This window comes from Xyrauchen texanus, chromosome 13, assembly GCF_025860055.1.
Source record: "Xyrauchen texanus isolate HMW12.3.18 chromosome 13, RBS_HiC_50CHRs, whole genome shotgun sequence".
Lineage (NCBI taxonomy): Eukaryota > Metazoa > Chordata > Actinopteri > Cypriniformes > Catostomidae > Xyrauchen > Xyrauchen texanus.
Window position 1 is genome coordinate 9,943,360 of NC_068288.1, and position 12,789 is coordinate 9,956,148.

The 12,789-nt window shown below is 42.4% G+C and overlaps 1 pseudogene; it reads left to right on the top strand.

Annotated features, from left to right (window-relative positions):
• Nucleotides 1-1,503: 1,503 nt before the first annotated feature.
• LOC127654314 (acetylcholine receptor subunit alpha-like) lies at nt 1,504-11,582 on the top strand (annotated as a pseudogene).
• Nucleotides 11,583-12,789: the final 1,207 nt, after the last annotated feature.

Below are 12,789 nucleotides of genomic sequence, written 5' to 3' on the forward strand. Positions count from 1 at the left end.
TGCTGCGGCAAATGCTCGAACCAATGACGGGGCGACTCTGAACGCGCGACCAATGGGCGCGCGCCTCGCGCTCGCACGCTCAGAGCCCGCCGAAATTAGCATAGCCAGGCTATATAATGGGCACCCCGTCATGCGAGTTCCTTTAGATTTAATCTCCTTCAGCAAAGACCTTCTCTTCGCTGGATTCTCCGGATTGTTGGAGTCTTTTGCCCGCCGTCGAAAAGCCTACAGCAGGACTGCTAAGAGGACGCCGGCATCTTCAGCCGCCTTCAAAGCCTTCTGCTATGCCATCCGGCGCGCAACGCTATATCCTTTACTGCAAGCGCTCGCCCCTGCGACGCTTTTGATTAGTAAAAGAGCAATTTTTTCAAGGTGTTGTTGCAAATGCCTTCAGCCTGCGCCTCGTGCAGAGGCCCTCTTCCTGATGGGGATTGTCACATCATTTGCACTCGCTGCCTGGGACCGGACCACGAAGAAGCTGCTCTCATTCAGGGCGGATGCCCCGAATATGACTCCCTGGGCCTCGCCGAGCTGCGCGCTCGCTTTGCCGCTTTTGCCGCAATCGAGCCTGCTTCCACCGTGCTGCCGCCCCCTCCGTTCGAGCCGCGCAAGAAAAAGCGCCGCTCACAGAGGCTGCCAGAGCACATAGACTTCGGTGATGTCACGCCGGCCCAGTCCCCGCGTGCTTCACCGCTGCCTGAGATCTCCCCGCCGCCAGTCCATTTTATGAAGACGGACCAGCACCCCTCCAGCAGAGCGGTGGGTCTCGCCTCGTTCGGCGCGTCAGGGGATGATGATGAAAAGGATGACAGCCTCTCTATTGACGCTGCATCCGACGACTGGCCGGGCTCGAGTTTCGACCCCGCGCCATCGAAATCAGCGGACACGAGCTCTGAGATCGTCCGCATCCTTTCCAAAGCCGTAGAAGACCTCAGCTCGACTGGTCTTCTCCGGAAGAACCCACCCGCAGCCGGCTGGACGAGTGGTTCCTGCAGGGGCGCCGGCAGGCCCCTCGACAGAGACCATCTCCTTTCTTCCCCGAAGTGCACGACGAACTCACAAAGTCGTGGAAAGCCCCGCACTCTGCTCGCCTGAAGCCTTCTTTTTTCTTCCTCGCTCTCCTCAGTGGACGGCGCAAGAGAAGAAGGCTACGAGGGAACTCCGCCCCTCGAGGAGGCTGTGGCCAACCATCTGTGCCCACCCTCCACCGCCGGATGGAAAGCCAAAGCTTCTCATCCCTCAAAGCCCTGCAGATCCACCTCAGCTCTCGCCGGTCGCGCATACGCCGCTGCCGGCCAAGCTGCGTCAGCACTTCATTCAATGGCGGTTTACCAGGCCAAACTTCTCCGCACCATGGACGAGTCTGGACCTGAACCTGAAGCTTTCAAGGACCCGCGCAGCGCCACTGACGTAGCCCTGCGAGCCACGAAGGCCACCGCCCAATCCATCGGCCGGGCCATGGCTAATTTGACTGTCCTTGAGCGCCATTTGTGGCTGACGCTAATGGAGATGAAGGACGCGGATAAGGTGCCATTCCTTGACGCGCCTATCGCTCCAAGCGGCCTGTTCGGATCAGCGGTAAAAGAATTCGCTGAACGCTTCACTGAGGCCCGGAAGGATTCGCAAGCTATGCGTCACTTCCTGCCCAAGCGCTCCAGCTCGTCTCACCAGAGACCGCCTCAGCAGCAGCAGCCAGCCAGGGCGGCCCCTCCCGTCTCCCAAAAGCCGAAGAGCAGACCTGAAACGGACGCTCGACGCCGCTCGCGTTCCGCTGGCCAAAGAAAGCCGCCTGAGCAACGAGGTCCTCGGCCCAAGATTGTGCTGAACCCGGAGCCTCGTAAGTCTTCCTAGCAATAGGAAGAAAAAGAGAGAGTACGTGTCTCGCAAAGGCCGGACCACATGTAAAACATTATCCAGTCCCCTTACAGGCGGTTGGAAATGTCTGTACAGCAGTCAATAGGCCAGTCACAGAACTCGCTCACCTGCAATCAAACACCGTTTTAACGGCGACACACAGAAATCACGAAAAGAGTCATTTTCTGCCTGTGTCACTAAGGGTTCACATGTCCAGACTAAAGTGCGCATTCCCACATACCAATACTGTCCAAACAGTGCCAAATACTTCCCCAGCTCAGGCTGGACGTCCAATAAATGTAGATCGTGTGCCTATTGTCATGTATGCACCACTACACACAAGCACTGTTCCCACAGTTATAAACACTTCCCCAGTAAAAGCGGGAAATACTATAAAGGTAGCACGTGTGCCTGCTGTCCTGCATGCACCCCTACACACAAACACTGTATGCATAGCCAAAAAAACCCTGCCGCGAGCGGAAGACTTTATGAAAGTGGTGCGCGTGCCTACTACATTATATGCACCCCCACCCATAAGTGCTGCCCATACAGTTTCAAACAGTTCTCTGTCTCATGCCGCAAACATCACAGATGCGATGCGCGAGCCAAGAGACGCCCCGCTAAAAGCGGGAAGCTTTATGAATGTAGCGTGCGTGCCTATTACGATGTATGCACCCCCACCCGAAAACTCTGTTCATACAGTTTCAAGCATTTCTTCGACTCATGCTGCAAGCATTTCGGAGATAGCGCGCGTGCCTGTACTCTCACATGCACCTCTGCACTCGGCACTCAATACGGCTGCTCAGCGCGCACCTGCGCCTCTGAGAGCTGTAAACTCAGTGTTAGCACAAGGCAATTTGCCGGTGGGGCCCATACGTCACAGCGACATGCCCCCAGCCAGCATTCAGCCCATATCTGTGCGAGCAAAAGCCTGGGAAAAAATCCCCGACATGCCGAAATGGGTTTTGAACATAATAAAACACGGTTACTCACTTCAATTCGCTAGCAGACCGCCCCACTTTTCAGCGGTGGTCGAGACGAAAGTGAGGAAAGATGTGTCACATGTTCTACGCACCGAGGTGCTCAAACTGATAGAGAAGGGCGCTATAGAAACTGTTCCTCCCTCTATGAGCGAGGCGGGTTTTTACAGCTGCTATTTTCTCGTCCCGAAAAAGGACGGTGGCCTTCGCCCCATCCTAGATCTCAGACATCTGAACAAAGCGTTAATGATTCGCTCGTTCAGAATGTTAACAACCAAACATATCCTTGCGCAAGTTTGCCCCGGGGATTGGTTTCTATCAGTGGATTTGAAAGACGCTTACTTTCACATTCCGATAGCACCTCATCACAGGCCTTTTCTGAGATTCGCTTTCGAGGGACAGTCATACCAGTACACAGTACTACCATTCGGCCTAGCATTGGCCCCCGTACATTCACGAAATGTATGGACGCGGCACTTTCCCCCCTGAGACAGCGGGGAGTGCGAATACTGAATTACCTCGACGATTGGCTAATCATAGCACAATCAGAGGGTCAGTTAACGACGCACAGATCTTGGATTATCAGCCATCTAGAATGCCTGGGTCTGAGAATCAATTTTGCAAAGAGCGTGCTATCCCCCAGCCAGAATATCTCTTTTCTGGGAATAGTGCTAGACTCAGTGCAGATGACAGCGCACCTCTCATCAGAGCGCGCGCTCTCTATTCGACGCCTTGCAACATCATTCAGAATGGTCGCACACGCCCCCATCAAACGATTTCAAAGAATGCTTGGTCTCATGGCCTCGGCATCAGCTGTACTCCAGTTAGGATTGTTGCACATGCGTCCTCTCCAGCGCTGGCTCAAGAGCCGTGTCCCCACTCACGCGTGGCGCTCGGGCCACTTTTTGATCAGAGCGAATCACGGCTGTATAAAAGCCCTGACGCCCTGGAAAGCCGTCAACTGGTATCAAACCGGCGTGAGTCTGGGCGTAAATACGCGGAGAAAAATGATCACGACAGATGCCTCCAAAATAGGATGGGGGGCCCTTTACGAGGGCAGGCCTGTATCCGGCTTTTGGTCAAACCCGAAAAGCGCCTACATATAAACTGTCTGGAAATGAAAGCGGTCGCCTTGGCTCTCAGAGCCCTGCTTCCGTACCTGAAAACGTAACACGCCCTGGTCCGAACGGACAACATGACGGTAGTTTCAGTATATAAATCGCCAGGGTGGACTCAGGTCGAGCTCCCTGCACTCTATGGCCAGGGAGCTCATCTTATGGTCACAATACCACCTGCGCTCGCTGAGAGCAGCGCATGTGCCAGGCGCCCTGAACCAGGGAGCAGACATGCTGTCCAGAGACAAGGTTTTTGCTGTCTTTCCTGCTAACTGCTGTTAACTCGCCACTAAGTAACGTAAGTTGATGTCAGCTCCTCCCCTACCTGCTGCATATTCAACAGAGAGGAAGAAACGGAGTCGCCCATAGGCTACCGACAGCAAAGAAACTTATTCTATAGGCTAGATTATGCCTATGTCTATTTTTACAGGCTGTATGAAGTATGTGCAAAGCCAAAACACAATGAAATAAGGCAACTTATGATTTCGGGGGTTTACATAGGCTATTGTCCGGTTTCATATTTGTCAGTCAACTTTTCAAAATACATTCGGGGCTACACTCAAAACATTCGGGGATGAAGCCCCGGCAAAATCGGCTGCCGCCACCTCTGTTCAAGCGCCTGGATGCACAGATCTATTTAGCTGTGCTTACTCTTACAAACTATTTAATTATTCAAGGCATTTCGCGGACTTTATCACTTCTGAGATTATAACTTTCATTTAAAAAAATAAAAATTTTTATAATTAATTTTACTTTGTTTGGTGAGTATAACCACTTTGTTTTCTATTGGTAAGTTATCTGTGAAATATACAGCAAACCCCTTAATTAATATTATACTATGTTTTAACTGCTATAGAAGCCAATACAGTGAGAGGGTGTCTAGAAATAACCTCTATGAGTACTGCAGTACAGCGGCGTACTAGACCCTGGCTGAAAGGACTAAAACCCTGGATCTTTTGTTAAAAGCCCCGAATGTTTCTTTTTTGTGTGAGTGTGTGTGTGTGTGTGTGTGTGTGTGTGTGTGTGTGTGTGTGTGTGTGTGTGATGAAAAAGTAAGGCTTAATGTTCATTACATCAGGGTTGAAAAACAACAGCGTTTATTGCAATGGAATTTCCTCAAACACAACTCAAAATAGCAGCACAGTGAGCTATAAGCATAAATAGCACAAAACAAAAGTCTTAAAATGATAAATTCAAACAAAAATGATCAAACTGTCACTACCTGTATATGCGCTCTTTCCGGGCTGGTTCACATTTCCATGTCATGTGTGTGGAGTTAAATTGCCTCTTTGTGGTGCCTTGGTTTTTAAATGGTTGCAAATGAAATTACTTTGAACTTGTCAAATTATTGTACTTAATCTGCACACCAGAGCAACCTTTTATCAAGCGTTGAATCTTTGCTTTGTTAATAACAAACTGTAATCATGAAACCCAGTATAGGTGTTTCGAGATGCATTTATAAAAAATCGTTATTTTAAACTTTACTTGGTGATCCCATGATGGCGTTTTATTGCCACGTTAAATAAAAAATGAAAAGATAATATTGTGTTAATAATTCGGAAAATGCTCTGCGGATAAAGTCAAAATTACGAGAATAAAGTTGAAGCATTGTGAGAATAATGTAGAATATTAGAGGGAAACAAAATCTCAATATTAGGCTAAACAGAGTGTCATTATCACAACAATAGAACAGACACCACACAGCTTTGTTAATGTAAGAGATGGATGTGGAGGATGTTAAATCATTGGCCTACTTTAGTTTAGGATTTAGCAATAAAGAAATCCTTGGTCTTTTGGTACAGAGTTGTTAGTATCTAGACTCTGCAGTGGTTATGTAGAAAATTACATTTATTCAGGAGAAAAAACCTTACAGATTTGAGCATTCCCGCTCGGCATTGTTATTGGGTTTCCTCTCTAAACAATATTGTAACTGAGGGGATGTTACCACATACAGTGTCTTGAAATGGACCTACTGAATATAATTCACAGCAGTTCCAATTATTTTTTGCCTCACTTGAGTGTGAGCCTATATCTCGTGCCTCCCTTAACAGGCGCCCACATGTTGAAAACTCAAGTACTAATGCACACAGAACAGAGAGCTCGCAAAACTTCCCACAAATTCAGCTCGATTGCATAGCCAAGTTATCTCCCTGGTTAGTGATGGTGTATGTAAAAACCTGGACACTTCATTTTGCTGTTGTCCACCACATAACGTTCCTTTCAATTTAGTCTCAAAATATTACGACTTTAATCTCAAAATGCTTTGACTTTCTTTTTGTAATTTTTTACTTAATTCTCAATGTATTATGATAAATGACAATTGTAATTTAAATTAAATAACCTAAGCGTTAGTTTCTGCACTATAAATGATGAGACGACAATTGCAATTTAAATTAAAAACGCTTTTGATTAATGTATAGTGCACCTGATGTTTGCTCATATAAAGTTCTGATCCGGTGTCAGTGTTGTGTGCATAATACAGGCCCTAATTGTTATTTAACATGTAGGGTGGTCAAGGAAGGAAGGATTCTTCTTATTTTTCTATTATAATATGGACTGTGGGCTAAGCCCTAGATGTCACTGAAGTCTAGCAATGCCCCGGCTGCAGTACAAAAAAAAATCATTATTTTCTATCCAAGCTTTTCATGATGAACTGACACAATTTACTTTTCAGCCAGACTCATACGTTGACGAGTTGTTCACATGCTTTTAAATTCTTTTAAGATTTTTCAGGTTAACAATTTTTATTGATACACATTTTTGAACATAGAATAACAAAACATATATACACAGAATCAACATTAACCCCCACTGTTCCCCCTCCCCCCTCCCAATCCCCAATCCCACCCTGGCCCTTAAAAATTCTGTAGACTACTGTATGTGGAATGCACACTATGAGTCCTGTTTGATTGACAGGTGCAAATGCGCGGCCTGTTGGTCACATTCAATAACATTGTGGCTAAATGAGACATCAGTGGCCTATTATGTGGGTCATTCTTGGGATTCGGTAATATTTCAACTTGGAATTTATTTATATATATATATATATTAGGGCTGTCAATCTATAAAAATGTGTAATGTAATGAATTACATGGTGTCCCGATTAATTAATCACAATTAAATTACAATTCACAATATCACAATTGTTGTATATTACAACAAATATTTGCTGAGAAAGCCCCTCATATAACAATAATTCAATATATAATTAAATAATTATACATAGTTATCTTTAAATATATACATATATATAAAATAAAAATATTCAGATAATTATAATGCATTACATTCTTGTGGCAGAAGAGTTAATCATTGATAAGACAATACAAAAAGCAACTTTAGAATACAATGTATTGTTTACTACCATATTATTGATCAAGACAATCATTGGCACACAGTTCACAGCAATCTGAATTGTGAATTTGTCAATCAGTTCCAGATTTATTGTGAGGGCTTGTTTAAGAACCCGTCAATTTACACCTGCGTCAGACATGCTTGTGTAGCGTCTCGGGTGCGTTGCATCATAAACATAAAATTTTTAGGACACTGTGTCAAGTTAAATATAGTTTGATACTTAGAACACATCTTGAGATCCATTAGTTCGAATTTGCGCTCCATCAAGTGTTTTGAACGCAAGAACATAACGCATGTCTGTGTTGTGCTGCTGCTGGATGGTTGTTTTGTTCAATGTATAAACTGCGTGTTGCTCATACAGCTGAAGTTTCACTTACTGCCCTCTGGAGTAAACAGGTGGTACTACAAGTAACATTTCTCAGGAATCTTCCTTATTATGTTTTTTTATTATTGCAATTACTTGCGTACATTTTTTATATACGTTATTTTTAATAAAATTAATCACACTGAATTAATATATATATATATATATATATATATATATATATATATATATATATATATATATATATATATATATATAATTCAGTGTGATTAACCACTGAGACCAACCACTGAGCCTGCAGTATACATTATGCAGGATGAATTGATACAGTGGATAAAAAATTCAGTTGATGTGTTTATCGAAAATAGATCCACCAGTGGGATTATATGCTCACTCATTCACTCACCTGTGGGAGCCCGGGCATCAAACTGCATATTCAGACTTATGGTATTGAAATGTGGAAATAAAATCATTCCACAAGATAATATCGCAAAATCTCTCATACACTTGCTTTTGTTGTTGTTAAATGGCTCTGTGTGTATTCAAAAAGGAAGAAGAGGAAGAGGGCCTTTGCCAGCCCTGAAAAAAAGGAACAGAAATATGTAACAAGGCCGCAATTATTTTCTCCTGCTTCATTCTATCCACACAATAGTTCAGAAAGGAAGAAACAAAAATATCCTCAATTCCATGACCTACTGAAACCCAGTTACATGATAATGTCAATTATTTGCAACTATTTCTTTCAATCCTGGTTAAAAACAGTAGTTTCACATTCCTCAAACTCAGATTTGTTGGCACAGATGCATCATTTTGCGTGTCTTTGTGTTAATGTGTGTTCTTGAGTTTCACACGCAGTTGCTTGTCTCCATTAACTTTAATCCTGTGTGCAGCTGAGGATGGATGTTTGTGTGTGAGTAACTAACCAGTGTGTGTTTGTGTGTGTGTTGCAGGACCAGTATGAGCACTGTGATCGGATGATGAGACAAGATTAGTAAAGACTCTGTTCACAGGAGATAACAAGGTGGTCTGTCCTGTCAGCCATATTAAAATCCAGTGGTCGTCACTGTAGGACTACAACTCATTCAGCTTATCAGTGTGGTACATTTTCTCTCTTCAATTCAGTTTCAGAAAACTTTAGAAAAAGCAGAAGGGTGTTAACATTGCAATGTTGTTGACATAAACATGCATACACACTAATACATTTATTTGGTGTATTTTTTTAGGTTCCCGTTACAAAGTAATATCACAAACTTTCACTTAAAGTTGAAGTGTGTATTTTCTGCACTATCAAATGGTATTGCAAAAATAATTAATGTTTTCAATCAAGTTTCTTAAGCACTCCCAGTTTAGGGCATGAGTTTCAGGCAGCCATTGTTGCTCTGAGCCAACGTTGCTATGTTGGGCTGGATGGGGCGCTCAAACAAACAGAGCAATGTTTTGAATTGGTTTATTAACCAATGAATGTCTTAGAATTGTCTCTGCATATTAATCTGGAATATGAGAATAAAAAAAAATGCTCACTTTACCTATAAAGGCATTTAAAGCATTTTTCACCCAAAAATAAACTCACCCTCATGCCATCCCAGATGTGTATAACTTTCTTTCTTCTGCAGAACACAAACAAAGATTTTTAGAACAATATTTCAGGGCGGTTGCCAAGTGGTTAGAAACCAGCCAAAATGAAAGATCCCACCCCCAAGACCTGATCTCTAGATATGGCCTGTGCCTTTCCTTTAATGGAAGTCTATGGGAGACATTTGTTTTAGCATCCAACAGGTGAAAATTGTAAATCTGAATGCTTATAAAAGCAATAGCTTGGCACTCCTTAATAAACCACATGATTTGAGGTATCAAATATGACCAAAATCTTATATCACAACAAATTAAAAACAAAAGGCTCAAACAAAAGTAAAAAAAGTCAAACTAACATTTTAAATTGATAGGCCTGTCTTTAAATTCTAGATGGATGAGTCAAGCTTAAAGCCATTATACATTATATACGTTATGTATATGTAAAAATAGGCACACCTGTGATGGTAAATTATTTTAATTCTTTATTAATGCATCATGTTGCTTTTCAACTGTCAACAATGTAAACTCAGCTTTGTGTTGTGCCTAATAACACCCCTTACATCTTCATCCTCGTCTTGTTGTTTGGAATAAGTCACTCTCTGTATTTTCGCATTCCTTCGTGTTTCTTTGTTTAATATTGATCTGTTTCTCACCTACACCTATCAAACCGCTCCTGAAGATATTGATTTAACCACTGGAGTCTTATGGATTACTTTTATGCTGAATTATGGGATTTTTGGAGCTTCAGAATTTTGGCACCAATTCACTTGCATTGTATGGACCAAAAGAGCTGAGATATTTTTCAAAACAATCTTAATTTTAGTTCTGCAGACGAAAAAAGTCATACACATCTGGGATTGCATAAGGGTGAGAAAATGGGTTTTTCTTGCTTTGTTGGATTTTTTAAAATAAGTTTATTTTGGGGAGTAATCAGCACATTGGTGTGCATGTAACAAGCTCATTTACCCACTCTTATGCTATCTCAAACTTGTATGACTATTTCTTCTGCAGAGCACAACCAATTATTTTTTGAAGGAGATATGAGGTTTTGTCCATATATTGCAAGTCAATGGGATCCAACACTTTCAAGCTCCAAAAATGACATAAAGGCATTATGGAGGGAATCCATAAAACAAGAGTGGTCTAATCCATGTCTTCTGAAGAAATTTGATTGGTTTTGGGTGAGTCCTAAATGTTACTTTTCCCCACTATAATTCTTGTCATCTGCAGTCTCCTTTGCATGATCATGCATGGCTCAGCTAATGCGTCAAACCCGAGGAAGTATAATCGAGCTTTAAATAATGAACGCGCCAAGGACACTGCAGATGTCAAGTTTTATAGTGAAAAAGGAGTAACATTTTGGCCATTGGACCCCATCAATTCATCAATTAGTCATACGAGTTTGAGACGACATCAGAGTGAGTAAATGATGAAAGAATTGTCATTTTGAGGTGAACTATTCCTTTAAGTAATTCCTGTGTCTCTGTCTTATGGTGCATCTCTGTGTGTGTAGGAGAAGATGACCCTCAGTATCCCTGTCCTGCTCTCTCTGACTGTGTTCTTGCTGTTGATTGTTGAGCTGATCCCCTCCACCTCCATTGCCGTTCCACTCATTGGCAAATACATGCTCTTCATCATGATCTTTGTCATCGCCTCCATCATCATCACTGTGATTGTCATTAACATACACCACCGCTACCTCAGCACACACACTATGCCCGCTTGGGTCCGCAAGGTAAATATGGGAAGATGCTGTCGATTGATCATAACTTTTATTGAACCCAAAATATTCCTTTAAGCATAAGCCTTCTTTAGATTCAAAGGTTTTTAAGATTTCATTAATGAAGTCAAGTGTATCCAAACTTTTAACTGGAAGTGTATTTTAGATATTTTTGACTTACACTAAACCATTGATAAACCTGATGAGATATCTAGTTGGATCAGAGATGCACATTGATTTTTACTCTCTTTCTCACAGATCTCCCTAGACACCATCCCAAGCATGATGTTTTTCTCCACGGTGAAGCGATCATCACAGGAACACCAGGAAAAGCGGCGAGGAGTCTAACAGTGTGAGAACTTTTATCCCTGGCCGTCGCATCCTTTCACAATCTTTATATTTCTCATGATTTCTTTCACCTCGTTTCTACCCTCTCCCTTTCTCAATTCCTATTTTTCACGTTTGCTACCTCTTTCTCATCTCCCTACATCTGACCACATCTGTTTTTTTTAACTCTCTTTCTTTTATTCTAGGCTGCAGAGGAATGGAAGTTTGTCACTATGGTACTGGATCACATTCTTCTATGTGTGTTCATGGCAGTGTGTATTACTGGCACAGTTGGGGTCTTTGCCGGATGCCCGATCGAGCTCAGTATGCTGTGAGAGCCCAAAGGCCTAAAAGAAGCCGCAGGGACTGCAGTGAAATGCCGGCCTCAGCCGGCCTCTAGCAAAGTGCCTGCTCAGACCAGATGTGAATGGAACAGTGAGATTAGTCAACAACTTGAAAATTAGACACACACATTCACAGATTTGTTTCCCCCATTTACGGTTCTGTATCACAGCTGCTTGCTCCTTCCTCCCAGATTCTCAATATACTGTATTTACATGTATCTGCAGAACTTGACAGAATGGATCTGACCGTAAAGACAGCAATATGAGAATTTGTGGTGTTATTTTATGTAGAAGTAGATTATTGTATTCTGTTTACATTTTATATTAGATTTCCCCCTGTGTTTTAGTTTGGCTTTTTTGAAGACCACTGTTGTTGGTCTGTTTTCCATGGTTAATAACCAATGTACTTGAATGGGTTTACATATAGAAAGAGAAGAAATCGAATAAACTGTATTTGATTGTATAAAACTGCATATTAAACAAGAAATGAACCTGAAGAACATCAAATAAATGGAAATGGTTGAAGTTGATGATGATGTTGTATATGCATTTTGGTGACTGTTTATCCCTCTGTGTTTGTATTTGACCAAATTACTACAAATATTTAATTGTTAAAGTTTCTTTCTTTTCTGGAGGCTTTTATGATTAATCATGCTGGTGTTTTTTGTGTGTGCTTCCTTTAAAGGGATAGTTCACAGAATGAAAATTCTTCCAACATTTACTCACCCTCATGCCATCCCAGATGTGTATGACTTTATTTCTTTTGCAGAACACTCATGAAGATTTTTAGAAGAATATTTCAGCTCTGTAGGTCCTAAATAGATACAAAGCAAGTGAATGGTGATCCAATGGTGATTAGCATAAAGTAATCCAGACGACACCAGTGGTTAAATCCATGTATTCAGAAGCGATATGATAGTTATATGTGAGCAACAGATTGTTAAGAAACAAACATTATTTAAGTCCTTTTTTACTATAAATCTCATCATTTGAACAGCCCCAACCAGTAGGTGGCTGACTGTGACAGAGAAAGTGTAGATTTATAGAAGAAAGGGCTTAAATATTGATCTGTTTCTCACACACATCTATCATATCAGTTCTGAATACATGGATTTAACCACTGGTGTCATCTGGATTACTTTTATGCTGCATTTATGTGCTTTATGGAACCTATCTGTTCTGGTCACCATTCACTTGC